This window comes from Zea mays, chromosome 1 (assembly GCF_902167145.1).
Source record: "Zea mays cultivar B73 chromosome 1, Zm-B73-REFERENCE-NAM-5.0, whole genome shotgun sequence".
Classification (NCBI taxonomy): domain Eukaryota; kingdom Viridiplantae; phylum Streptophyta; class Magnoliopsida; order Poales; family Poaceae; genus Zea; species Zea mays.
Genome location: NC_050096.1, coordinates 201227596 through 201251664, shown reverse-complemented (window position 1 = coordinate 201251664; position 24069 = coordinate 201227596).

The window sequence follows — 24069 nt, the reverse complement described above, 5'->3', positions numbered from 1 at the left end:
AGAGCAAGTACTATGCTTGGACTCCATTGACAGTCCTACGGCGAAGCCAACTACTCATCTGGTTCCTCTAATTAATCAGCTAAGGGCGTCCCATTCCACCCTCATGGTTGCACTGTTATCCCGGGTTATCACTCCCCAAACAGGTCCTTACGGAGAGGTACTCAGGAAACAGCCTGAGCCCCCTAAGGTAATCACAAGAACCTCATCGGGATAACATCATCGTATCATAAATAATCACATCATGTTCATTGATTAAGTTTAAGCAATAGCATTTGCTAACCTTGATTGACCCAAACAGGTAAACAAGGGTAAGGTAAATACAGACTAGTCAATCCTTAAGTTTCAATAATGTAATGCGAGACAGTGAATTATAAAGTAAAGTAGGACATGATAGGTCTGAGGACACTTGCCTTCACCAGGTTGCTGCTCAGAGGGATCTTCGGCAACACACTCAGGAACCACGAGCTGCTCGTTGTCTAAATAAAGCGATCATACATTCAATACATTTGGAAAGTACAAATGAACATCACATCAAACATGTACAAACATTGGAACACAACTCAAAAGATATAGTATTAAATAAAGGAGAATGAGGTCAAGTTATAAAATGAACTAATCCTAATTAGGAGTTGATTACTCTCTAAGTGTTTGAAACATACCTCAAAAGGTAAAGTAGTAATTTAAACAAGAAAGAGATTAAATCATAAGATGGACTAATCTCATTTAGGAATTTGATTATTCTTTAAGTGTTATCTATAATTACATAACCTAATTCTATTCATTTCATTGAGACCTAAAAGTTAAACCAAAGATGAATTCATGAAATGCATATCACTAATCTCACAAGACTAAATATATTTTAACTCCTAGGGCTTTCATTTTTTTTTATTTCATTAAATGAATAAATCAACATGTACATTAAACTTATACTCTAGGTGTAAAATTAAAGTATACATACTATAATTGATCATAATTTATTTGGGCAGAGAATAATTTTATGAATATTTTGCAATTTGAACCACTAAATTTGGAATTCATATGAAAAAGATATGAAATAAACAAGTTTTGAAGTTTGAAATATGAAATTAGGGCTAATTCTGTGATTAAACAAAAGCATAGGGGGCTATTTTGCCACACCCGGTTTTGGAAGGCAAACCGAATGCGAACCATGTACGTGCCAGGATCAGAAACTCACGTACACAACGATTACATTATTCGACATCATTACACAATGCTTGAAATAAATAGCGGAAAGGTACTTAATTACATCAAGATGTAAAGACATCCACAGAGTCTATTACATAACCATTGTCTTTAACATAACTATCAAAGTGCGGAAATACAAAACGTAGAAGCTAAGCCTACACAGGCAGCTGACTGGGGGTTTGCCACTAAGAAAGAACTAGAACTCGTCATATTCCTGGAACTCCTCGAAGTCCTCCATGTTGCCAGCATCACTTCCTGAGCACTGAGTGCAATGGGGACAACCTGAGGTAGAGGTGGTGTGTAAAGCAAGGGTGAGTACACAACAACGTACTCAGCAAATGTCCCGTTTGGCTATAGTGGACTAGCTGTATATGGAGTTGAGGTTAAACAATTGCTTTTAGTTGGTGAAATATTTATTATTATTAGTAAAGCCAAGTTTTAGTAATAAACCCAGTTATTACCCGGAAGTACCTCCTCAAAAGAGGAAATACCAGAGATCAGATTTATAACATCATTATTAACTATCATCATAAAAGTATCCAAAGTTCTTCTAATCAAAGAGGATCCCAAGGCTGTTCTTAACCGTGAGCTCGGCTGATATACCAGTTTCTAACACTCTGCAGAGGTTGTACACTTTACCCACAAGTCGTGATCCCTTTCTAGCCTGGATTGTACAGACCCGATCTTCACTACCGAGGTGAATGGCTAGGGATACACTACGTAGCCTTTACAAAGACTCCCCTGGTGCATAGCTGCTCGTTAGGTTTCGCCAGTCGTACAAACGCAGTACACCTCCCCAAGGTGTGTGAGTAACAAAAACAAATCGAAAGAACCTCTGCACCCCAACCTTGGCAGAGCGAGCACTACGCCCCGGCCCCCATTGACGGCCCTCCGGCAAAGCCAACTACACCCCCGGTTCATCTAATTAATCAGCTAAGGGCGTTCCATTCCACCCTCATGGTTGTACTGTTATCCCGGGTGGTCACTCCACGAACAGGTCCTTACGGAGAGGTACTCAGGAAAAAGGCCTGAGCCCCCTAAGGTATCACAAGATCATCCACATAATCAGGATAACAGTATCGTATCATAAATGTTCACATCATGTTCATTCATTAAGTTAAGGCAATAGCAACATGCTAACCATGATAACTCAAAAGGTAAACAAGGATAAGGTAAATACAGACTAGTCAATCCTTAGGTTTCATAAAGTAATGCGGGACAGTGAATTATAAAGTAAGTAGGATATAATAGGTCAGAGGACACTTGCCTTCACCAGGTTGTTGCTCAGGGAGGTCTCCAGCAACACACTCAGGAACCTCGGACTGCTCATTGTCTAAATAAAGCGAGCATGCATTCAATACATTTGGAAAGTACAAATGAACAGCACACCAAACATGTACAAACATAGGAATACATCTCAAAAGGCACAATACTACATAAGGGATAATGTGTTCAAAGTATAACATAAACTATAACATAAACCAACTTCATTTGAAAATAGATTATTACTTCTCTAAGTGTTACTCACAAATACATAGCATAGTTCAATTTATTTTATTGTGACCTTAAAATTAGAACAGATGAATTCATGTAATACACATTATTAATCTTACGAGATTAAACATGCTTTAATCTCTAGGGTTTTCCCTTTTTATTTTATTAAATAAACAAATCTAAACATATGCTAGTTCATAGTTAACCATAAAATTAGAAAACACAGAATGTAAATGGAACTAATTTATTTAAACAGATAATAATTCTATGAACATCTTGCAATTTGAATCACTAAATTTGGAGTTCATATGTAAAAGATATGAAATAAACAAGTTTAGGAGTTGAAATACAAAATTAAGCCCCATTCTGTAATTATTTAAAAGGACATGGTCTGTTTGTAATAACTCAGGGACCTGCGCGTAAAGTCTAAAGACAGCGGGTTCTATTGGCAGAAAGCCGAGGGGGTCTTAAGCAAATCGACCACCGCGAAAGGGTATCCTGGCTTCTCGGCCATCCGATCGGGAACGGACGCCCGAGATTAGAAGTGACCGCGCGGGATCAGACGCGAGGGCTGACCGGCGAGTCCCACGCGTCAGCGGCCCGGGTATCCCTGGTGCGGGATGCGAGCGCGGGCGCTCCCTGGCGGGCGGGGCCCACGGGTCGGCGACTCGGACCAACAGGGGGAAACGACGAGAGCCTGACAAACCGGGCCGCGGGGAGGTCGGGCCCGCTAGTCAGCGGTGGAGGGCACGCGCAGGCGCGATATCGCGGGCGTGTGCTGACAGACGGGGCCCTCCAGGCAATGACCAAGAGTGGGGAAAGAAACGGGGGAGGCTGACGGGCGGGTCCTCCTTGTCAGGACCGCCGTCTACCTCGGCAGTGCGCACGGCGCGAGTGCCATGGCCGGAGCCGGCGACTCCGCACGGGCGAACAGGGCACGGGGCGGCTGCGGTTGGCCGGGCGGACTCGGTTCGACGACGCGGGACCGGAACCGACGATCACCGGCGATTAATTGATGGAACAGAGGAAATGGGGGAGAGAGAAGGGAAAGTCCGGCGGGCAAATTCACCTCGGTTGGCGCAGGGATGAGGACGAGGCCGGTGGCAGAGCACGATCGCGGATGGCGGCCGAGCTCTACCGACGACGAATTCGGGAGCAGGGGGCCTAGCGACGGGGAAGCTCCGATGGTCTTGAAGAACCGGCGCGTGCAGCTCGGGTGAGTGGGCAGAGGTGAAATGAGCGAGGCAGGGGGGAAGTGGGCTGTGCGGGGACTTGTAGAGGGGTCATGGTGCCGGTTTGGAGCTGGGTGGCGACGTGGGCGCGGCGATCTCGGCGTGCGTGCGCGCGGTCCGCGCAGGCGAGCGGTTGAAGGAGGAGGGGGAGGGACTGGCGAGTGGGTCCCGCGGGACAGCGGCACATACGTGTGAGCGCATAACGGGCTGAAGCGCCGATAGGGCGACCCCACCGAACAACGATAAGGAGAAAGGGAAGAGGGGTGCGGGTCGACGCTGACAGGCGGGGCCCACGTGTCAGAGACCGAAGGCGCGCGGGCCAAGCTGGGCTTAGTGGGCCGACTGGGCTGCTTTCTCTTTTTCTTTTTCTCTGGATTTTCTAATTCCTTTTCTATTTCTTTTCTCTAGGGTTTTCAAATTCAAATTCAAACTAGGTTTCATATTCAAATAAATTCAAACTTGTGCAACACTTCAAAGAATATTTTAAGCTCAGCATGATGCAACATGTCATGACTCATAATGTTTTGGCAAAAATAAATAATTAAATCCCCCTAACTTTAAGCTATTTCTACTCAAAAGGGAAAAAGGGAGAGAGAATCTAGAGAGAGATAAAACCTAGAGTGAGAGAGAGAGAAGAGTAACACATGAATTTGGGTGATAATTAGAAAGAAATTTTATACCCCCAAATTCAGGGTGTTACATATTTAAAACAAACCAGGGGTCTTCGCGCTAAAACCAGGACGATGGGTTGATTTCCTAAAAGCCGAGGGCCTCTTAAGTAAAACTCACACGCGAAGGGGTACGGGGTAACTTCAACAATCAGATCAGAGATCAACGGCCAGGATTAGATCGCGCGGGCGCTCGCGATTGACAGGCGAGGACAGGGAGTCAACGAGCCAGGGCGGGCTGACCAGCCGGGCCCAGGTGCAGGGGCGCGGGCGAGGGGGAAGAGAGAAGGGCGGTTGGATCTGGATCGGAGGGCTGCGATCAGATCTGCTCTGGTTAAATCTAAACCACTCAATCTCGGACGAATGCCCGAGATCTAACGGCTGGGGGCGTACACAGGTGCGGTGGCGCCGCTCGGTCCTGTGGCGAGAGCTCGCCGGAGACGAGGGGACTCACCACGGCGGGGCTCCAGGGGCTTGGAGACTATCTCGGGCGCGTTCAGGGCGGTCTGGCAGACTCGGCCATGGGCATTACGCCGGCGCGGGAGCACCAGAGGGTGCTGCACACGGCGAGGCGGGCTAACAGCGGCGCGGAGCAACTCCGGCGAACAATCGCGCGCTAACCATGACAGTAACGACCAAATTAAGGGCGCGGGCAGGTTGCTCACCTCGAGGGGAAGCGCTGGAGTCACGGTGCAACGACGGTGGCGCAGGGACGCGACGGGGCGACGGTGGCGGAGCTCCGGCTGCGCAAGAACCGCTCCGGTGAGCGCGGGCCGGGCAAAACAGAGAGGGGGAGGGCACACCGAAGGGTGTCCCGAGCAGCTAATGGCGAGGCGAAACTCACCGAGGCAAAGGACGGGGCGCGGGCGCGACGGTGATCGCAGAACGGGCAGCGACCGACAGTGAGCGGTGGCAGAGCTCTCTGTTCGCGCGGGCAGAGCGAGAGAGAGGGCGATGGGGTTTGGCTGAGGGCGCAAGTGAGTGAGGGGAGGAGGACGAGCAGGGCGCGGGCGCGGGGACGTGGCTGGAGAACGTGCGGATGTGGGCACGTCCACGGCGGGGGATCGTGGGCGAGAGGTTAGGGACGGCTGACAGGTGGGGTCGACGGGACAGAGAGGGAAGCGAGCGCGCGAGCGAGAGAAATGGCACCGATAGGCTTGGCCCACGGGGCAGCGAGAGAGAGGGGGAGAGGGCACGATGAAGTTGGCGCCGACTGACGGGGCCCGCCTGTCAGGCACTAAGGTCAAGCGGGCGTGGGCGCACGCGCGGGCTGGGCCTAGTGGGCCGACTTGGGCTGAATTAGGTTTTCCATTTTCCAGGGAATTTCTAATTGCTTTTCTATTTTTTTCTCTAGGGTTTTTAATTCAAATTAAAGTCAAGTTTCAAATTCAAACCAAATCAACCATGTGCAACAATTCAAAGAATATTTGGGGTTTAACATGATGCAACATTTCATGACTCACATGTTTTGCCAAAAATAAAGTAAATACTCCCTCACTAATTAAGCTAACCTTAACCAAAAGAGAAAGAGAGAGATAAACTAGAGAGAGAGAAACTATGGTGACATATAGAAGAGTAACACCTGAATTTGGGTGATAATGAGAAAGAAATTTTATATCCCCAAATTCAGGGTGTTACAGAAATTCTTTGCAATTATAGCAAACCAGAGACCGAAGCATTGCATAGGGCCTTCACTACGCGAAAGAAACGCCGACTGAATCATATTTTTGACGCAATTGGCTTCTTTTACCCTAACTACCCTCATGCAGTTCAGGAATCGAAGAAGGGGGAAAAGCAACTGCTAAAGGTGACGACAAATCGCCGTAAGATCTAAGAGAGAAAACCCGAGGCTGTGACTTCCCAAGCTTCGAAAGAAACACAGGTACAACAGATTTTGAATTATGTTACTTAACTTGATACAACTCGGTTGACTTACCTATTTTTAACTTTTGTAGGTTGCGCCCGAAACTGCAGAACTACCTGTTTATCGAGGAAACTCCCTTGCTTATTATGGCTTTGGAGACCCAGGAAGCGACTGCTTCGGAAGCGCAGGAAGCTACTGCTTCAGAGGCACAAGAAGCCGCTGCTCCAGAACTATTCCTGGGCAGTGTAAACGAAGATGAAGAACGTATAGCTCCGGTGATGAGCTCATTTTTAGGGCGATGAAGACGATGATGCAAAGGGCAAGGATACTGCTACAACAGCCTTGGTGACAAAGGGTATTTTGTTGCATGTTACAGGTGTGACAGTACCATAGAGCCTCAAGGTCCAAACAACACCACTAACAGCGACACCTTCGATGATTATGGTGGCCGAGGAGAAGTTTGACTCTACAAAACCTGCAATGGCAGTCGATAAGGGCAAAGGGCCTGCAAAGATCGAAGAGGCCAAAAAGCCATTGAAGAAGACATGTCTTTGGGAGAAGGGCCCTTTGACCAGGAAATTGGTGGCCGAAGGTATAGGGTCCATCAATCGACCAGAAAAGAGATGGGTGCAAAACAAATGACCAAGGCCCTCGAATTTGCTGAACAGTTTGGATACCCTTCGGGATCCACTATCTTTGGTGAAGGGCCTGCTGACTCTTTATATTATTGCCCAAACAATCGATAGGCTGATGTGTGTCGTCATATGGCGGACCACATAGGCTTCTCGAAGCTCGAAGCAATACCATCTATGATTCCTTTTGAGTATTTTCAGATTGCCGTGCCTAGACACACTTGAAGGTGTAACTTATATTGGTTTTCACTTCTTCGATTCGATATAATGTTGTTAGGCAAAGCTCTTATCTTTTTCTTTAATTTCACAGGGTTTGGTTTTGAGGAAAGCTTTAAAGAACAGGAAAAACATTAAGGGTGAAGCTGGCTAGAGTATAAAAAAATTAAGAATGAAAATGATAAACTCAAGAAATACTTGAAAAATCTATCAACCAAGAGTAGTATTGTTATAGATAAGAAAGTTGATGATCATGCAATGGTTCTTGATAATGAGAAGCTTAGAGAAGTGAACAAGAAGCTAGAGCTCGAGAAGAATCATCCCACCACGGGCTTGAAAAAGTTTACTAGATGCTTATTGATCTAAAGTAAGCTTCTTATAAACACAATCACGAAGATGGATAGAAGTGGTATTGGATATCAAGCCTACAAAGTGAAGAAAGTTGAACAACAAATCTCTAGTTGAAAAAATGGTTGGCCCCCATCAAGCTTGGGTGTCTAAACATCATAAATTCTTGGTTAATTTTATAACTCTGCTTCGACAAGATAACCATTGAAAGGTGTGTGTAGAATCTTAAGGAAGAATAAACTGAGTTATATATACATGTTCCATCTTTACTTCACCTTTTATGGTAATTTATGACAAAGGGGGAGAAATGTGTGCATAAATAAAAAGGGGAGAGTATATAACTTAGTTGGAACTTTAATGAAGGGGATAAATAGGGGGACAAATATGGAAAGATATATATATATATATAAATAGGGGAAAAACTTTTTATTATATTTTTAATTCTAACCTAAGTTTCAGACCTTCGTGAAGCTAAAAGAATTCCTCAAAGGGTATCAAAGTTAACGCATACTTCAAGATATACTTCTTATACTTTAGAATCATTTGATAGTGAGGCTTTATTTATAAATTCCATATTAAACATATATATAGTTCATATACCTAGCACATATGTAGGGGAGCAAATACTACCTAAGTAGAATTGTGAAGCTTGACCAAACTTGACAAATGAATAAATTTGATTAGACAAACAACACAAATATTAACCAAGTTAGTAACTCATACTCACATGAGGCACTAACCTGAAAATGGAAAAACAAAAATGGGGGATACATCTTTTTAGGGTTGTCATCAATCACCAAAAAGGGGGAGACGGAGAGATTGAAAGATTCATATGTGGTTTCGTTAATTGAGTCAAGTAGGGGGACTAACCTAATTTTTGAGTAATATGAATCAGGCAGGTGCAAATCCACAAAGATGAGCAAATGCTCCATAAGAATGCAGATTGACAAAAGTTAGGCAAACAAGGTGTCTATCATTGTTTTCAGAGTGAAATGAGAATGATCATTAATGTTGCAAAAGTAGAGACTTGTTGGAAGATGTAAGAAAAATGAGGTGCCTAACATTGTTGGATTTGGTGAGGTCAAGACTTGTGAGAAGACATAAAAGCAAGATGCAAGGCAAAGGTATAAGCTCTGCATTTTGGTTCTACTGATCAAGGTGCAATAGAGTGTAAGACCAGGTTTAGGATAAGTAGACGCACTATTAAGAGGGGAACTCACAGTTTAAGTCAGTTGCTTATGTGCCATTAGGTGAGATGAACTCTTGCATGTGCATTAGTACCTAATAAAGTTTTGAGAAGCCATCTTAGACATCACTAAACTTGGCTAACTCCTGATTCATAGTGGTTGGAACAAGTTGGAATTAGCACATGTGAGAAGGTAGGAAGATATGAGACAAACAAAGGGCATACCCCTAAATGTTGAAAGTTGAAAGTCGCCTAGAGAGGGGGTGAATAGGCGGAAACTGAAATTTACAAACTTTAAGCACAACTACAAGCCGGGGTTGGCGTTAGAAATAAATTCAAGTCCGAAAGAGAGGGTGAAGATAAATCAACCAAGAAATAGAGAGAGTGACACAGTGATTTGTTTTACCGAGGTTCGGTTCTTGCAAACCTAGTCCCCGTTGAGGTGGTCACAAAGACCGGGTCTCTTTCAACCCTTTCCCTCTCTCAAACGGTCACCTAGACCGAGTGAGCTTTTCTCCTTAATCAAACCGGGTCACTTAGACCCCTACAAGGACCACCACAACTTGGTGTCTCTTGCTTTGATTACAAGGCTTTGAGAGTAAGAATGAGAGAAAGAAGAAAGCCAACCAAGCAACAAGAGCAACAAAACAACACAAGTCGATCTTCTCACAAGTCCTAAAAACTAAAGTTGAATTGTGGACTTTGATTTGATCGGAGGCTTTGATTTGTGTCTTGGAGTGTTGTGTATTTCTCTTGTATTGAATGAGGAGTAGTGAATGCTTGGATGTCTTGAATAGTGGTGGTTGGGGGGGTATTTATAGCTTCAACCACCAAAACAGCCGTTGGGGAGGGCTGCTGTCGATGGGCACACCGGACAATGTCCGGTGCGCCAGCCACGACACCCAACCATTAGGGTTCTGATGGTTTTGACCGTTGGAGCTCTGCCAGCTTGGGCCACCGGACAGTCCGATGCCGCACCGGACAGGCACTGTTCACTGTCCGGTGCGCCGTCTGGCGCTGCTCTGACTCTGCGCGAACTGTCCGCGCACTGTAGCGCTTTTGCAGGTGTCCGTTGGAGTCGGCTGTTGCGCTGGAGCCGTTGCTCCGCTGGCACACCGAACAGTCCGGTGAATTATAGCGGAGTGGCTTCCCAAATTCCCGAATGTGGCAAGTTTGAAGGAGTACGACCCTGGTCACCGGACACTGTCCGGTGGCACACCGGACTATCCGGTGCGCCAGACCAGGGTTCTCTTCGGTTTCTTTTGCTCCTTTCTTTTGAACCCTAACTTAGATCTTTTTATTGGTTTGTGTTGAACCTTTGGCACCTGTAGAATATATAATATAGAGCAAACTAGTTAGTCCAATTATTTGTGTTGGGCATTTCAACCACCAAAATCATTTAGGAAAAGATTTGACCCTATTTCCCTTTCAATCTCCCCCTTTTTGGTGATTGATGCCAACACAAACCAAAGCAAATATATAAGTGCAGAATTGAACTAGTTTGCATAAGGTAAGTGCAAAGGTTGCTTGTAATTAAACCAATTTATACTTTCATATGGATTGTTTTTTTCTTAACATTTTGGACCACGCTTGCACCACTTGTTTTGTTTTTGCAAATTCTTTTGGATTTTTTTAAAGTCTTTTTGCAAATAGTCAAAGGTACATGAATAAGATTTCGAGAAGCATTTTCAAGATTTCAAATTTCCTCCCCCTGTTTCAAATGCTTTTCCTTTGACTTAAACAAAAGTCCCCCTCAATAAAAATTCTCCTCTTAGTATTCAAGAGGGTTTTAGATATCAATTTTGAAAGTGGTCATACCAATTTGAAATATATCAAAAATGATACCAATTGAAAAACTTATTTATTTCGAAAATTTTGAAATTTCAAAAAATTTGAAATTGGTGTGGTGGTGCGGTCCTTTTGCTTTGGCTTAATATTTCTCCCCCTTTGGCATTAATCGCTAAAAACGGAGTCTTTTGAGAGCCCTTTTTACTTTCTCTCCAATGGTACAAATGAATATGAATAAAGATTATACCAAAGTGGAGAGCGGTGCGGAGTGACGGCGAAGGGTAAATAATACCGATAGAGTTGAGTGGAAGCCTTGTCTTCGCCGAAGACTCCATTTCCCTTTCAATCTACGACTTATTATAGGAATACACTTGAAAACACATTAGTCGTAGATATAAAAGAGATATTATCAAAGGTACATAAATGAGCTATGTGTGCAAAGTATCAATCAAAGTTCCGAGAATCAAGAATGTTTAGCTCATTCCTAAGTTTGGTAAAGGTTTTCTCATCTAATGGCTTGGTAAAGATATCGGCTAATTGTTCTTTTGTGCTAACATATGCAATCTCGATATTCTCCCTTTGTTGGTGATCTCTTAAAAAGTGATACCGAATGACTATGTGCTTAATGCGGCTGTGTTCAACGGGATTATCTGCCATGCAGATTGCACTCGCATTATCACATAGGAGAGGGACTTTGCTCAATTTGTAGCCATAGTCCCTAAGGGTTTGCCTCATCCAAAGCAATTGCACACAACAATGTCCTGCGGCAATTTACTCGGCTTCAGCGGTAGAAAGAGCTACTGAGTTTTGTTTCTTAGAAGCCGAAGACACCAGGGATCTTCCTAGAAACTGACAAGTCCCTGATGTGCTCTTCCTATCAATTTTACACCCTACCCAATCAGCATCTGAATAACCTATTAAATCAAAGGTGGATCCCTTGGGGTACAAAAGACCAAACTTCAGTGTATAAACTAAATATCTCAAGATTCTTTTCACGACCCTAAGGTGAACTTCCTTAGGATCGGCTTGGAACCTTGCACATATGCATACAGAAAGCATAATATCCGGTCGAGATGCACATAAATAGAGTAAAGATCCTATCATTGATCGGTATACCTTTTGATCTACGGATTTACCTCCCGTGTCGAGGTCGAGATGCCCATTGGTTCCCATGGGTGTCTTGATGGGTTTGGCATCTTTCATTCCAAACTTGGTATGTATATCTTGAATGTACTTGGTTTGGCAGATGAAGGTGCCCTCTTGGAGTTGCTTTACTTGAAATCCTAGGAAATACTTCAACTCCCCCATCATAGACATCTCGAATTTTTGAATCATTATCCTACTAAACTCTTCACAAGTAGATTTGTTAGTAGACCCAAATATGATATCATCAACATAAATTTGGCATACAAACAAATCATTTACAATGGTTTTAGTAAAGAGAGTAGGCTAGGCTTTTCCGACTTTGAAGCCATTAGTGATAAGGAAATCTCTTAGGCATTCATACCATGCTCTTGGGGCTTGCTTGAGCCCATAAAGCGCCTTAGAGAGTTTGTAAACATGATTAGGGTACTCACTATCTTCAAAGCCGGGAGGTTGCTCAACATAGACCTCTTCCTTGATTGGTCCATTGAGGAAGGCACTCTTCACGCCCATTTGATAAAGCTTGAAGCCATGGTAAGTAGCATAGGCAAGTAATATGCGAATTGACTCAAGCCTAGCTACGGGTGCATAGGTTTCACCAAAATTCAAGCCTTCGACTTGTGAATAACCCTTGGCCACAAGTCAGGCTTTGTTCCTTGTCACCACACCATTCTCGTCTTGCTTGTTGCGGAATACCCATTTGGTACCTACAACATTTTGATTAGGACGTGGAACTAAATGTCATACCTCATTCCTTGTGAAGTTGTTGAGTTCCTCTTGCATTGCCAACACCCAATTTGAGTCTCTTAATGCATCTTCCACCCTGTATGGCTCAATAGAAGACACAAAAGAGTAATGTTCACAAAAATGAGCGACACGAGATCGAGTGGTTACCCCCTTATGAATATCGTCGAGGATGGAGTTAACGGGTTGATCTCTTTGAATCGGTTGGTGGACTCTTGGGTGAGGCGGTCTTTGACCCTGTACTTCTTGATCATCTTCTTTGTCTTTGTCTTGGTCATCTCCCCCTTGATCATTGTCCTCTTCTTGAGGTGGCTCATTATCTTGATCTACTTCTTCATTGTCTTGGGCTTGATCCTCATCTTGAGTTGGTGGAGATGCTTGCATGGAAGATGATGGTTGATCTTGTGCTTGTGGAGGCTCTTCAGATTCCTTAGGACACACATCCCCAATGGACACCTTAGTGCGACACATGGAGCCTCTTCATCATCTAGCTCATCAAGATCAACTTGCTCTACTTGAGATACATTGGTCTCATCAAACATAATGTCACAAGAAACCTTAACTAATCCAGTGGATTTGTTGAAGACTCTATATGCCCTTATGTTTGAGTCATAACTAAGTAAAAAGTCTTCTACAGCCTTAGGAGCAAATTTAGATTTTCTACCTATTTTGACAAGAATAAAAAATTTGCTACCAAAGACTCTAAAATATGAAACATTGGGATTTTTACCGGTGAGGAGTTCATATGATGTCTTCTTGAGGATTCGGTGAAGGTAGAGCTGGTTGATGGAGTAGCAAGCAGTGTTGATTGCTTCCGCCCAAAACCGGTCCGGAGTCTTGTACTCATCAAGCATGGTCCTTGCCATGTCTAATAGAGTTCTATTCTTCCTTTCCACTACACCATTTTGCTGAGGTGTGTAGGGAGAAGAGAACTCATGCTTGATGCCCTCTTCCTCAAGAAAGCCTTCAATTTGAGAGTTCTTGAACTCCGTCTCATTGTCGCTTCTTATCTTCTTGATCCTTAATCCGAACTCGTTTTGAGCTCGTCTCAAGAATCCCTTTAAGGTCTCTTGGGTTTATGATTTTTCCTACAAAAAGAATACCCAAGTGAAGCGAGAATAATCATCCACAATTACAAGACAATACTTACTCTCGTCGATGCTTATGTAAGCGATCGGGCCGAATAAATCCATGTAGAGTAGCTCAAGCGGCCTGTCGGTCGTCATGATGTTCTTGTGTGGATGATGGGTACCAACTTGCTTCCCTGCTTGACATGCGCTACAAACCCTGTCTTTCTCAAAATGAACATTTGTTAGTCCCAAAATGTGTTCTCCCTTTAGGAGCTTGTGAAGATTCTTCATCCCAACATGGGCTAGTCGGCGATGCCAGAGCCAACCCATATTAGTCTTAGCAATTAAGCAAGTATCGAGTTCAGCTCTATTAAAATCAACTAAGTATAGTTGACCCTCTAATACTCCCTTAAATGCTACTGAATCATCACTTCTTTTAAAGACAGTAACACCTATATCCGTAAAAAAACAGTTATAACCCATTTTGCATCATTGAGAAACTTAAAGCAAGTTATAATCTAAAGAATCTATAAAAAACATTGGAAATGGAATGGTCAGGTGATGTAGCAATTTTATCAAGTCCTTTGACCAAACCTTGATTTCCATCCCCGAATGTGATAGCTCGTTGGGGATCTTCGTTTTTCTCGTAGGAGGAGAACATCCTTTTCTCCCCTGTCATGTGGTTTGTGCATCCGCTATTAATGATCCAACTTGAGCCTCCGGATGTATAAACCTACAAAACAAGTTTAGGCCTTGTCTTAGGTACCCAAACGGTCTTGGGTCCTTTCACATTAGAAACAAGCACCTTGGTACCCAAACACAAGTCTTGGAGCCCTTGTGTTTGCCCCCAACATATTTGGCAACTACATTGCCTGATTTGTTAGTTAAAACATAAGAATCATCAAAGGTCTTAAATGAAACATTAGGCTCATTTGATGCAACAGGAGATTTCTTTTTAGGCATTTTAACATGGGTGGAATGCCTAGAACTAGATGTCTCATTCTTATACATAAAAGCATGATGAGAACCATAATGAGACTTCCTAGAATGAATTCTCCTAATTTTATGCTCAGGATAACCAGCAGGATATAAAATGTAACTCTCGTTATCCTGTGCCATGGGAGCCTTGCCCTTAACAAAATTGGACAATCTCTTAGGGGCATTAAGCTTGACATTGTCTCTCTTTTGGAAGCCAATGCCATCCTTGATGCCAGAGCGTCTCCCATTATAGAGCATGCTCCTAGCAAATTTAAAATTTTCATTTTCTATCTCATGCTCATTAATTTTAGCAGTTAGTTGAGCTATGTGATCATTTTGTTCTTTAATTAAAGCTAGGTGATCATGGATAGCATCAACATTAATGTCTCTACATCTAGTACAAATAGAAACATGATCAACACTAGATGTAGAAGCTTTGCAAGATTTTAATTCATCAATCTTAGCATGCAAAATGGCGTTCTCATTTCTAAGATTGGAAATAGAGATATTGCAAACATTTAAATCTTTAGCCTTAGAAATTAATTTGTCATTTTAAATTTTAAGGCTAGAAAGTGATTCATTCTGTTTATCAATCTTAGCAATTAAACTAGCATTATCATTTTTAAGATTGATAAGAGAATCATCGCAACCATTTAACTTCTCAACCTTAGCAAGTAATTTGGCATTCTCAGTTCTAAGGTTAGAGATAGTGTCATGGCAAATGCTAAGCTCATTAGATAAGTTTTTATTTTTCTCTACTTCCTGAGCATAAGCATTTTTAACTTTAACATGCCTTTTGTTTTCCTTAATAAGAAATTCCTCTTGGCTATCCAAGAGTTCATCCTTCTCATGAATGGCACCTATCAATCCATTCAATTTTTCTTTTTGTTGCATGTTTAAGTTGGCAAAAAGGGCAAGCAGATCATCTTCATCATCACTAGAGCTACCCCCATCACTAGATGTCGTATATTTAGTGGAGGCTCTAGATTTTACCTTCTTCTTTTTGTCGTCCTTTGCCATGAGACACTTGTGGCCGACGTTGGGGAAGAGGAGACCTTTGGTGACGGCGATGTTGGCGGCGTCTGAAAGTCGCCTAGAGGGGGGGTGAATAGGGCGAAACTGAAATTCTTAAAAATAATCACAACTACAAGCCGGGTTAGCGTTAGAAATATAATAGAGTCCGCGAGAGAGGGTGCAAAACAAATCGCAAGCGAATAATGAAGTGAGACAAGCGGATTTGTTTTACCGAGGTTCGGTTCTCTCAAACCTACTCCCCGTTGAGGAGGCCACAAAGGTCGGGTCTCTTTCAACCCTTACCCTCTCTCAAACGGTCCCTCGGACCGAGTGAGGATTTCTTCTCAATCACTTGGAACACAAAGTTCCCACAAGGACCACCACAATATTGGTGTCTCTTGCCTCAATTACAAGTGAGTTTGATCGCAATGAATAATCAAAGAAGGAAAGCACGATTGCAAAAGCCAAGCGACAAGAGCGACAAATAGCACACGGATCACTTTCTCTCTCAAGTCACTAATCACTAATGATCTCTTTTCTCAATTGTGAAACTTGGAGAGATGGAGGCTTTGAATGTGTCTTGGAATGAATTGCTAGCTCTTGTATTGAATGTTGAAGGTTGGAATGCTTGGGTGTTGTGAATGGAGGTGGTTGGGGTAGTATTTATAGCCCCCAACCACTTCCTAGCCGTTGCTCCATTCTGCCGACCGCGGACGGTCCGCCCGCCTGGTCCGGACGGTCCGCGCCTGTAGATCAACGGCTGAAAATGCAACGGTCAGCAGTAACGGCTATATCAACGGCTATATTGCATTTAATGCGTCGTCAGATGTCAGATAAAGTCAGGCGCGGACGGTCCGGTCGTGCACCCCGGACGGTCCGCGCGGACGCTATAATTCATTTTCCGAACCCGTCACCTTCGGGCTTTTCGGTTCCTCACCTACCGGACGGTCCGCGCCAGAGGCCGGACGGTCCGCGCGAGGTCACAGACGGTCCGCTCTTTTCCTCCGGACGGTCCATAGTGCAGACTCAGATTTTTGCATTGGTTCTATCCGAGGGTCATCCTGGTGGTGCGGACGGTCCGCCGCAAGGGCCCGGACGGTCCGCGCTTGGCCTATTTTTCCAAAAAGCTTCTCCTGTCCAGAATAATCTACGGTATTCCGGACAGTCGATTTAGTATAGTTGTAGATGAACCTTTGGCACCTGTAGAACATATATTCTAGAGCAAACTAGTTAGTCCAATTATTTGTGTAGGACAATTCAACCACCAAAATTATATAGGAACTAGGTGTAAGCCTAATTCCCTTTCAGCGTCCTCGTCGGAGGAGGAGTCGGTGGAGCTCTCATCAGAGTCCCATTCCCGGCACACATGGGCATCGCCGCCCTTCTTCTTGTAGTATCTTTTCTTTTCCTTCCTCTTTCCCTTCTTGTCGTCGCCCTTGTCACTATCACTAGATAATGGACATTTAGCAATAAAATGACCGGGCTTACCACATTTGTAGCATACTTTCTTGGAGCGGGGTTTGTAATCCTTCCCCTCCTTTGCTTGAGGATTTGGTGAAAGCTCTTTATGATGAGCGTCATTTCCTCGTTGTTGAGCTTGGAGGCGTCGATGGGGAGTCTACTTGATGTAGACTCTTTTTCTTGTCCTCCGTCGCTTTGAATGCGACGGGTTGCACCTCGGGTGTGGAGGTGCCGCCTTGCTCGACGATTTGTTTGGAGCCTTTGATCATCAACTCAAAGCTCACAAACTATCATATTACTTCCTCGAGAGACATTGGCTTATATCTAGGATCACCACATATTAATTGAACTTGCGTAGGATTACAAAAAACAAGTGATCTTAGAATAACCTTGACCATTTCATGGTCATCCCATTTGGTGCTCCCGAGGTTGCGCACTTGGTTGACCAAGGTATTGAGCCGGTTGTACATTGCTTGTGGCTCCTCTCCTTGGTTGAGGATGAATCGATCGAGCTCCCCCTCGATCGTCTCCCTCTTGGTGATCTTGGTCACCTCATCCCCTTCGTGCGCGGTTTTAAGCACGTCCCAAATCTCCTTGGTGCTCTTTAACCCTTGCACCTTATTATACTCCTCTCGACATAGAGAATCAGATGTGGAGGGCGCTCATGGCGCTTAGAAGTGACGGACGGCGCGTCGGAGCCGGATGTGGAGGGTGACGAAGAATCGGTCTCGTAGTAGACCACCTTCTTCATCTTCTTTTTCTTGTTGCCGCTCCGATGCGACTTGGCATGTGAAGGGGATCCCTTCATTTTGTTGACGGACTCCCCCGATGGAGCTTTCCCATGGCTTGTAGACTTGTCACCGCCGGTCACGATCTCCTTCTTGGCGTGATCTCCCGATATCACTTCGAGTGGTTAAACTCTAATGAAGCATCGGGCTTTGATACCAATTGAAAGTCGCCTAGAGGGGGGGTGAATAGGCGGAAACTGAAATTTACAAACTTTAAGCACAACTACAAGCCGGGGTTAGCGTTAGAAATAAATTCAAGTCCGAAAGAGAGGGTGAAGACAAATCAACCAAGAAATAGAGAGAGTGACACGGTGATTTGTTTTACCGAGGTTCGGTTCTTGCAAACCTAGTCCCCGTTGAGGTGGTCACAAAGACCGGGTCTCTTTCAACCCTTTCCCTCTCTCAAACGGTCACCTAGACCGAGTGAGCTTTTCTCCTTAATCAAACCGGGTCACTTAGACCCCTACCAGGACCACCACAACTTGGTGTCTCTTGCTTTGATTACAAGGCTTTGAGAGTAAGAATGAGAGAAAGAAGAAAGCCAACCAAGCAACAAGAGCAACAAAAGAACACAAGTCGATCTTCTCACAAGTCCTAAAAACTAAAGTTGAATTGTGGACTTTGATTTGATTGGAGGCTTTGATTTGTGTCTTGGAGTGTTGTGTATTGCTCTTGTATTGAATGAGGAGTAGTGAATGCTTGGATGTCTTGAATAGTGGTGGTTGGGAGGTATTTATAGCCCCAACCGCCAAAACAGTCGTTGGGGAGGGCTGCTGTCGATGGGCGCATCGGACACTGTCCGGTGCGCCAGCTACGTCACCCAACCGTTAGGGTTCTGACGGTTTTGACGGTTGGAGCTCTGACAGCTTGGGCCACCGGACAGTCTGGTGCCGCACCGGACAGGCACTGTTCACTGTCCGGTGCACCTTTTGGCGCTGATCTGACTCTGTGCGAACTGTCCGTGCACTGTAGCGCTTTTGCAGGTGTCCGTTGGAGTCAACCGTTGCGCTGGAGCCGTTGCTCCGCTGGCACACCGGACAGTCCGGTGAATTATAGCGGAGTGGCTTCCCAAATTCCTGAAGGTGGCAAGTTTGAAGGAGTACGGCCCTGGTCACCGGACACTGTCCGGTGGTGCACCGGACTGTCCGGTCGCCAGACCAGGGTTCTCTTCGGTTTCTTTTGCTCCTTTCTTTAGAACCCTAACTTAGATCTTTTTATTGGTTTGTGTTGAACCTTTGGCACCTGTAGAATATATAATCTAGAGCAAACTAGTTAGTCCAATTATTTGTGTTGGGCATTTCAACCACCAAAATCATTTAGGAAAATGTTTAATCCTATTTCCCTTTCAATAGTGTTGGACCGCTACAATACTAGTATAATGACTAACTATAAAGGACTAATAGTGATATCATCAAACCCTAAGCTTTGATCTAATAGTGGGCGTTGGACTAGTCCGACGACCTAGATTGTTCTTTGGTCACTCTCTAGAATGCATCTGATCCATTGTCTTTGGTTAGATGAGAGAAAACACAACACTAGATGGGATTGGTGCACTATTCATCTAGGGGTCCCACTATCAGGTGACCATTTTGACTAGGAATATGGGCATCAAATCATAGACTTTGGTACAATGGTGGTCGTCAAACTAGTACGACAAGAGTTATGTGCTACCGAGTAGTTTTTATGCAAGTCATTGGGCCTGGAGGTTTTGGTCCAACAATCGTTATACTCGGGGTTGTCAGACTATATCAGCGGATACTAGTTGGCTGATAATGGTCACATTTAAATATCTAGTACATATGTCTGCATATAAGGGCATCAGATCCATGGTGTATGGTCCAATGCTAGGGTGTCGAATGGTTCAATAGCCTGTAGGCTGGAGTGCGCTAGTTCCAATGTCTAGTTGAGGCTTGGGACCTTATAAATAGATGTTGTGCTGTCTTGGGGAGACATACTAGATTTCCATCTCGGTATACATCCTAGTAAGCCCAAGGAAATACCTCTCACTCACATCTAGTGATAGTTATATATCCTTAGTGAGATTGGGGAGTGATCCTAGTGATTGGCATTGACAGCTTGCATCTAAAGACAATAGTCATCATGTTAAGTTATGAATTCTCATTACTCTTGGTGGTTATCACCACCTAGATGTATTTTGTGCCATGAAAGATCGTCGAGTGACATTGGTGATTGTTGTTATCTCTATAAATCGGATTTTGAGGGGCTCTTGTGGCATCCCTATGGGATATTCGTGAATACAAACTCTAATGGAATAGTAGCTTTTTGGTGTGATATCCAAGAGTAATTGCCATGACACCCTATGTGGGTCTTGCCTTATTAAGAAAATAAGCATATGAATCATTAAAGGTTAGACTTACCCCAAAAATAATGTAGGTTGTTAGCAAGCAACCAAACCTTAGTGATAGATAACATGTCTATCTCTTCCCCATGTGGTTTGCACTTCAAGTTACTCTTGATATTACATAATGTTTTCATATTCATATTGTGGAGTATTCTCTATTACTTATTATGCTTCCGTATAAAAGTTTTACCTTAAGTTCTTGTGACGAGTTTTTATTAGAGAATTTTTATAGGCTATTCACCCCACCTCTAGACATCTAAATCCTATAAAAGGTTTTGGGTCAAAGCTATTAATGCCACAAGTTATGCATCAAATCATCTATTTCCTTGCTGCTTGCTTGACAAGACCTTGTATGAGTATCTGAATAGGAAGAATACAAGTATCTTGTTCTTTCGGTTGTTTGGGTGCAAAAGCTACATCTACAAGAAGCATCAACACCTAGGGAAGTTTGAAAGGATATATGATATTGGTTTCTTTCATGGTTACTCATTGAAGTCTAAAGCATATAGAGTACTCAACTGTAAACACATCCATTCCTTCCTTTAGAATATTTTGTTTTAAGCTTGAGACCTTAGAAGAGGAAGTTAGTTTCAAAAGTAGATTTTGGTATGTGTGGTGCATTAATCTTTTGGAGCATTCCTTTTTGTTTGATAAAGAATTTCAAAGGAATTTACTTTGGTACCTTAATTGTTTCCTTTATGTGAAAAATATTTTCTTTTAGTTTTGGGGTCTACCCGAAAAGGTTTTATTCTACAAAGGAGTATTTTATTTCCAAGATTAATGTGATTAAGAAAATTATCTAAGTGTATAATTATATCTCCTTGTGTTTGGAAAAAAGAAAAGGAATTAGAAAATCCCGAAAAAAAGAGAAAGGCAATTTCGTTTCTCGCCCTCAGCCATGCCCGTTTTTGGCCCACGCGGCCCACCAGCGCGCACGTCCCCTTCCCCTCTCCCTCTCCCTCTAACAGTCGGGCCCCGCATGTCAGCCCCATTCCTTTCTTCCTCATCGCGCCCGTGCCTGTGCCAGAAGCTCGCCGCCGTCGTGCCGCCCGTGTCAAGCCGCCTCCACCTGATTCTCGCACCAGATGCTCTTCCTTTTCCCCATGATCTCGCCCGATCTCTCATCTCCCCATTCCTTTGGTGCGAATTTCTTCCCCCATTGCTCACCATTTATGGAAATCGATCAAAGTTGATCTCTTCGCCGATTCCCGTCGATTTGGAGCTTGATTTGCCTCGGTCTCGCCTCTATAAGTATCACCTGAACCCCTGCCTTCAATTCCAAGCACTAGTGCCCCCTCCCTGAGCCTCACTATCTTTGTCCGTGCTCGTCATCGCTGCCGACCCGCCATCGCCGTGGCCAGGGTCCCTCCGTCCACACCAAGACCGCCATTGTGATCACTGGAGCTCGTTGCTGCTTCCCTGGTCATCTCCGAGCTCTCCTGACCCTGCGTCGAGCCCATCAGTGTCACCACGACCTCGCCGAAGTTTGTTGCACCGCCACAGCTCGACGCCGACCCTCTTCGCTACCCTGACTCCTTGGTGAGGCCATGACCATGTTCGCCTTCACCTCAACTGGCTCCCGAACCTTTTCCCTCAGCATGTTAGGCCATCGGAGTGCCATCCCAGCCAACTCCGGTAAGCTCGACGGTCGTGCGCCCCCGCACGCCGTGCATCCCCTTTTCCCTGGCTTGCCGGCCGCGAAGCTGCACGCGCGCCGAGCCATGCGATCGATATCATAGGATCTAGATCGAACGACCGACATTCGCCTAGTCAAGCCAACTCACTTGTATTAATCAGATAGCTTAGATCTAGATCAGATATCCATTGTTAGTCGATACCCTTTCGCTTGAGTCGTGTTGTTAGTTTTGTAAAGAATCCCCTGAGTTATTATCTTTTTACCCGTTGTTTCTCATAGTTCAAAGATCATTATCGATAGGTCCTGAATCTTATGGTTTAGCCCCTGCGCTTTTGGATAATAGTACCCGTCATCAACCCATGCCCCTTTAACATTCGAGCCCCTCTATTTTCAAATTAAAGCCCGCACTTCCCTGTATTTTTTCACATCAGCCCCTGGAAACTATTTTCTATTACAAACAAGTCCCTGCAACATTGTTTTCTCTATATCTTGATCATTTTAGATCCGAATAATTAGTCCTTGTTTTGATAACTTCCTAAAATCATCCCAAACCTTTTAGGAATGTTTTTGTAGCAGTTTTATTATAACCAAAATTTAAGTTATTTTGTGATAACTATTTGTACCCTCTTTTGTTTAATGAATGGTGTATGTTTTATTGAATGGTGCTTGTTTTCTTTATTTTGTATGTCTGCTATTAGAAGACACTCCTGTGTTAGAGAATAAAGAATAGTTTGAAGAAGACCCTCAAGATTTCTGTGAAGAAGGCAAGTGGACATTCGCCTCATGCATATTCTAGTTGATCCCAATTACACCATTACAACTAAGTTTACTTTTGTGATATGCATAATTTGATGCGATTACCAATTAGCAATACCTAGTCTTTTCCAACCCTAATACCTTATTTAACCTGGGAGTTATGCTTTGCTTTAATAGTATGCTACTGCTTTAACCAAGCATGATGATGACACTCCTTTTAATGGTGCTCATGTTCCAAAGTTTATGTTACGCTTTTGTTGTTAATTTGATATTTAACAAGATCATTTGTGTTAATTGGAACATGGAGTGATCACCCAGGATAACAGTGCAACCAAAAGTGCTATCATGGCTCTGGTCTTGTTAATTAACCTAATATGCTTAGTGCTTAGCAACCCTACTTGAAATATGGGCTAGAGGGGACGAAAGTGGTTTGGTGGCAGCTCATGTTAACATGGGGTGGTATTCTTGGCTAAGGTACCTTGCCCAAAGGGTCACCAGTACTGACGTGGGAATCTTACAGGGTGGCTTTATACTAAATTTGTTTTGTGAAAACCCGGCGATGGATCCCTAGCCATTCACCTTGGTAGTAAATATGGGTCTTGCAAACCCAGGCTAGAAGGGATACACGGCTTGTGGATAAAGTTGTACAACCTCTACAGAGTGTAAAACTGATATATCAGACATGCTCACTGTTAAGAGCGACCTAGACCCTCACACAGTAATTAAACTTAAAGATGGAGAATAAACCGTGTCCTTTTTAGCTCAAGTGGTTCACTTAAGTGTTTTGCTTAAATGGGTTCAAGATATTATTACCTTATGATTAATGGGGTTTGATAAACACTTGCACTTAGTAATGAAAGTGCATTCATCCCTTTTGTGGATTTTGGTGATTTGGATAACAACACATTTAAAGGTCTAACATGGTTGCTAAGTGTTGAATAGGAAATTCAGTATAATGAATATACTTGAATAATGTATAATGATCAGTGAACAAAGATTCAACACAAGGTTAAATAACCAATGAGACTATGCAAATGGATATAATATGGTCTCTGTATTGGTTTGAATATATATGGACAAGACCTGAGAAATCACTGCATACATATGATCAGAATAGAGGTTGAAGTGATTAAGAGGATTGGTCAAGCCAAAGTGAATAATATATGAGGAATCGTGAATTAGCTTGACCATATTACTATTAGTTCACATATGCTTCTATGAGAATCATACTAGAGCTTGATTGATCTTAGCATTTATATCTAGAAAACATTCAAGCAAGGTTCACAATATTGAAGAAATGGTTCTCTCAATGGATGCTCAATATGATGTGACTCAAGAATGGCTTGATAGGGTGAAGATAGCGAGAAAAGGGCTTCGAGGAACCAGGCGAAGGTGAAGGCCATGTGACGGCTTGTGAACCAAGGTATCATGGCTAAGGTGAAGAAGGGAGTACTTGCACTAAGTCGATGAACTAATTAGCTAT